Below are 5,657 nucleotides of genomic sequence, written 5' to 3' on the forward strand. Positions count from 1 at the left end.
TGATAATTTTTTGCCATATAAACGATTTTTATGATGAAAAATTGATAAAATATGATTTTTTTTCACAAATGCTACATTGATAAAATGTGAAAGATTATGCAAAAAATTATATATTACTATTTTCATAATTTTCTAATATCAATTGTTACAGAATTAATAATTTATGTATGTACATATGTACATCAATATGTTATATAATATAATATACTTGTAATAATATATTATCAGTTATCAATAAAAACATGTGAGCGCACTGCTCTTTATGTAAGTATGTATGTACAAATATGCGTATGACCGCGCAAAATAAGTAATGCATACACAAATCTACACACATTTAAGCGTACAAATGTAAGTACGTCAGCCAATAGGCAAAATACAAACATTGTTGTACAAAAACAACAATTGTCTCAAATACCATCAGCACCAGAAATCAATATGGCAGCCAAATTGACAAATCCTAAATTTGTAGTAAATCACACACTAACAACATTTTCATTCATGAATTCTGGCGCACAATCAATAAGCTAAGTCGTTTCATTCATAAAAGCAAACGCCTTACACATCTCCCCGAGCATGCGTTTGCCCACAAGCGTCTTTTCGCGACGATGGCAAATGCGAAAAATCATAAATTGTACATCTTTCTAATGTTCCCTCTAGAAGGGAAAAGTGACAACCCTGCAAACACAGAAATCAATGATAAAAGTGGCAACAAAGCTTTTGTCGATTTAAAATATTTCACAATTCTAAAATATTTTTCCGTGGCTCGCAAAAATCTTCGTCAATATGTATGCATGTTCATATAAAAACATACATACCTACAATGATTTGTTGGCAAAGCTGTTAGAGCGGCAAGGGAAGCGATGACAATCGGCGAGCGTTCGTTTATTTTTCAGCACATCTCGGATTTTCTACCAACAACACAATGTTGTGACGCTTTGTCGTCGCGTCAGTCCTTCGACAGATTGACTCTTTGACATAAAAGCAAAGAACGTGAGCTTCGATCATTGGTTGACCGTGTCAACGGAGATTTCACATGAAGTAATGAGTGTTCATATCTACATACATATGATGTTTGTAGACAAATTTACAAATATTTTTACACATGATATGAAAATGCCAACGGCAAAACACAATTCTGTACTTTTATGACTCCATAATGGTGTCAAGCCCTTGAATTATTTTAAGAAATATATCAAAATATGTTTAAATTATTATTAACAACTCACAAGAAAGTAAAAATGAATTAACATAAAATAATTTAAAAATAATAATAAATAATAGTTCAATAAAAGGGAATATGTTTCAAATAGCATATCAATATTCCCAGTTTGGCCTACATATTATATTCTCTTCAATATTCGCCGTTTGTTTATGTTAAGAGAGCGTATGTTTACAGATTCACCGCTGTTATAAAAGCGAGAAATGTTATTTGTTTCTCGTGCATGTGAGGTGAACTCCTTGATAAAATCCTACAAATTGTTCGCTGTCGAACCTGCACCTTCTCGTTGTTTTAAGTTCTCTGTTTAAGTTCTCTGCTCTGAGAATACCACAGACAATGTGATAATTGGTGACAACAAAGACTCAGTTAAACGGATAAGGCAAATGACTTTTGTCATTTACCAAAATCGTCCTCTCCTCCAAAATACCTCTAACATTCTATTAAAAATAATTAACACTTTAAAGTTGTGCACAGATTGTCGAAGTTAAATACGTAAATTAAAATAATGGAGTTTCGAAACGGCAGGTAAATTATTATTGAAACCGACAATAAAAGAATGAAGCGCATAAAGAAAAGAAATTAGATGTGGAAGGAGAAAAGCCGAAAACAGTTTACTATTTCAAAACCATAAAATTATATCCAGAAGACATTTATTTTACCCATTTTCATATTTCCGGTGAAACATTAAATATAAGTTTTTATCTTAATTTAAAATAAATTTTAATAAGCATACTGGAACCATTTTTTTTTTTTAAAAGGAGCGATGAATACTCATTGAAGCACAGCTTACACATAACATTATGGAAACTGGGTATTAGTAGGGTGATACTTTCGGCCAGATTTGGTATTGGAAATGGAACAGCTCACAAACTCTTTTTCAAAACTGTTGGAGCTATATGCAAGCTTAAAAACGAGATTTCTTGGGCTTCTGTTTCTCAACAGATTAAGATCATCGAAGATTGCCAAGCAAATCGAATAAACTCCTTTCCATTTGTAGTAGGGTGCCTTGATGGAACGCACTTTTACATAAACACCCCGAGAACAGATCCCTTAAGCAATTATGATCGCAAAGGAACCTATTCAATCATTATGCAGGTATGCGTTTATAATATTTGTTCTTAAAACTTTATATAAGTATTTGCAAAATATTTGTAGGCTATATGCTATGTGTCAGTAACTTTCGTTTCCTTGATGTTTTCGTCGGCTTTCCTTGCAGCTGTGTGGAATAACATACCTATTTACAAAGGAATCGATTCTGGGCAGATTAAGCTTGCAAAATTCGAAATATCTATTCGTCTATTTGGCATTGCGTAAACTGTGAAAGGCATACCAAGCGTTTCTCTAGGCACCCAACCAGTCAATGAGAATGTAACTGTCGCAATTTCAGAGGTGAATGTAGATAATGTCTTCCTCATCACTAGAGCAACAGGTAGAAAATTTAAGTTCTAATGCATCAAACAGGCATAAAGATGTCGACGATATACCCTTCACGCCATAAGGGCAGAGAGAAAGAAACGCTAGTGTACCCAGAAGGCAACAATGAGAGAGTACAGCAGATCGTTAAAAAAGATATTTAGAATTTTCAAAAATGGGGATATATTAAAAAGAATTTTATCAATTTATAGAACTGCAGACTAAAAATGCTAGCAGCTTAAGACGTATATACCAAGCAATAGAATATTATAATAAACCTGTTGGAAGAGCTATTACCGAAATGAAAGATGAGTTTGTTAGTATAAGTACGCAATTGCTTAAAACTATTATAGAAAAAAATGAAATTAAAAAAGAGCAAAAGAAAAAATAACGCAAAAAAACGGCTTTTTAAGACTCCGATTGTTCGTTCCACAATATTCCGAGCAGCCGTATGTGTTATGTTAAACTTATGCTCCTTGAAGTTAAGCTGTGGATCTCTATATGGTGTTAATAAAAACGGTTCAATTCCATTTCCAGCTACCTCAATGAGCGTTGTCCACTCTCATATTGTGTATGGAAATATTGCGTAGCGTAACTCATGCCCCAGATGAAAGCATCGTGACTTGAACCGGAATACCGTGCATCTACGGCCCGTATTTGCTTCACGTTGCCTCATATCTTTAGAGAAACGATATACATATACATATGTATGTAGGTTTATAAATATGTTTGAATATTAATTTATTGTTTAAACTTACTATTATCGCATTTGTACTAAAATATCCCTTTTAGTTAAAATACAAATGCTCATCATCAGGTGGCTTTATTATTTTTATATGTGTTCCATCTATGCAACCGATTATTTCGGGTATTTTGTACTATCCAAAAAAGTGATTTCTTGAAATCAACTTTTCGTTTAAAATTCATATAAAGTTTCACCCCTCACATCAAATGTACTTCTCTAAGAGGCATATCACTTGCGTTACAATCTGCGATACCATGCTTCTTGCCAAACTGATGCAAGAATCACGTACTACGCTCTTCTAAAAATCACTGTGTTGCTGCCAATTTAATAACGGAATCGTCAAGGGCTGCAAAATGTGGTTCTATGATATTTAACACCATAAGAAATGCACCTTTATTCAGTCGATAATGTGAAATACATTTACAAATATATTAAAGCTTACAAGTAAATACTAGCTAAATTCCACTTACGATTCCCCTGGGACATCAAGTGGGTTACTGTTCCTTATTTTAGTAAAACAAAAGCTAAAATGCATTGTAAACTTTATTAGAATTGCTTTAAAATATATTCAAAAGATTTGTAACATTAGTAAACAGCTGATTCGAATATTGGTTTTGTGTATGTTCAAAAAAAAATAAGCAAATCTGTCTTTGATTCCACCTCTGAATATAATAACTTATGATGTTGATAGTACCATTTTAAATTTAGAGGATGCAAACAGCCAAAAAATCGAGCTACCTGAGAACATCAATGACGCTGTTGAAGGCGTTGAAAAAAGGAATAGTTTAAAAATTTTGTTTGTTTCATAGACCTTTTTATTTTCATACATTTTTACATTAAATTCATTTTATTAAAATTTTTTATCTGCATATACATATTAAGGCTACATGCATACATATGTATGTTATAAAATAATAGTTAAAATATAAAATCATATTCATTTTACGTTAACAAACTCATTTGTACGTTCTCATATCCAATACTTGTCTTAACTCTTCGATAGATGGATAAAATACGAGCGTTTCATTTGCTGAAATCCTACTCCGTTTACTTGGCGGAGTATTGCAAACCCTCCTTTTCAAGTCCCTTTCTGAAACACTGTCGTTCCCATCACATACGGTTGGCTGAAAAAACAGTAGTGCTCACCAAGAAATAGCACTATTAGCTCCAATTTTTTTTTTCAAGTTGGTACATCTGTCATGAGAACATATGCAAAGTTACAAGACATTCTGTCAATTAATTCTTAGTTTACAAGCCATTTGAAGTTGACACGTCAGAGTAATTGGACATTTGATAGAATTGAATATCGCGTAGTGATTAGATTCTTTGTTTTGAAAGTGTATAAGGAGTCATCACCTTCAAAATGCACCGTTAAATTTTGGGCTGGTGAATTTAAACGTGGTCGTACTAGGTTTGAAGACAATCCACGCGAAGGACGACCGAAAACCGCAACCACACCAGAAAACATTGAGCAAGTTCATAATATTGTTAGTGAAGATCCAAGTTTGACTAAACTTGAAATTGCTAATGCCATAGGCATCCCCGACGAACGAGTACTTCATATTTTACATGAAAAAGTACATATGAAAAAGCTGTTTGGAAAGTACGAATTGCTTGAGCATCCACCGTATTCACCAGACTTGGCCCCCAGTGACTACTACCTCTTCAGAAACCTGAAACAATTCCTTCGTGGAAAGCGTTTTTCGTCGAATGAAGAAACTATTACAGCCGTAGACGGGTATTTTGCAAAGCTTCCGGAAAGTCATTATAGGGATGCCATCAAATTATTGGAGGATCATTGGGACAAGTGTATTGAAGTTATGGGAGATTATAATGAATAAAAAAAATATATTTCGTACCAAAGGCAGAATTTTCTTCATTTCGGGCGCAGAAACTTTTCAATCAACCTGTATTTTGTTTAAACCTTGAAGGGGAGATAGTAGGTTTTGTTCTGAAGGGTGGATGGGTTGTCGTCTGCCATATACATTATTAAAATCATCATAAAAGTCCCATGTTGTGAACCCCCCCACGTCGATTTGTTCTGCATCTTATACGTTTGTATGACGCCAGCAAGTTTAAAAATTTCTTTTGGAGCACTTCCTTCGACCACGTAATTTTGGAACCCAAAATCTTAATGTAAATTAAATTCGTTTTCTTATTTCACATTATTTTTTACATTAACTAATGTACAATTATATACTTTTGAAATTAATTTTTGTCTTTTTAAATATAGTAGTATTAATTACCATTTTTGAATTCTTTGTTGTCAATTACGACTTA

The 5,657-nt window shown here is 33.2% G+C and overlaps 1 pseudogene; it reads left to right on the forward strand.

Annotated features, from left to right (window-relative positions):
* The first annotated feature begins 605 nt into the window (after positions 1-605).
* On the forward strand, positions 606-2,871 carry LOC138855834 (uncharacterized; annotated as a pseudogene).
* Positions 2,872-5,657: the final 2,786 nt, after the last annotated feature.

This window comes from Bactrocera oleae, chromosome 2, assembly GCF_042242935.1.
Source record: "Bactrocera oleae isolate idBacOlea1 chromosome 2, idBacOlea1, whole genome shotgun sequence".
Taxonomy (NCBI): Eukaryota; Metazoa; Arthropoda; class Insecta; order Diptera; family Tephritidae; genus Bactrocera; species Bactrocera oleae.